We start from the raw sequence: 380 nt of genomic DNA, 5'->3' as shown, positions 1-380 counted from the left end.
ATGTGGATTTTATTTCATTTTTACATTGGTCCTGGTGCCAATGTAACAAAAATCCACTTACAGTTGGTTTTACTTACTCTTCTCTTTATAATTCCTCCACAAGTATTGGATGTAGTGGAATTGCTGTTTTTTTTGGGAGTTAGGGTGGGGGTGAGTTGAGTAAGGCGATGGGGGATGGGGGTTAAAGAAAAATGTACTGTTTGGTGTTTTTGTAAGTTACTTCCATTAAAAAAAATCTCAAATCGTCCAGTACCTATCAGCTGCTGCATGTCCTGCAGGAATTGGTATATTCTTTCCAGTCTGAGACAGCGATTTCTCCTGCCACCTTTGTGCATGTGAGGAACTGTCCAGAGCAGTAGCAAATCCCATAGAATAGCTCT

The sequence above is a fragment of the Dendropsophus ebraccatus genome, chromosome 8 (assembly GCF_027789765.1).
Source record: "Dendropsophus ebraccatus isolate aDenEbr1 chromosome 8, aDenEbr1.pat, whole genome shotgun sequence".
Taxonomy (NCBI): domain Eukaryota; kingdom Metazoa; phylum Chordata; class Amphibia; order Anura; family Hylidae; genus Dendropsophus; species Dendropsophus ebraccatus.
Note: the sequence above shows the minus strand (reverse complement) of the source record.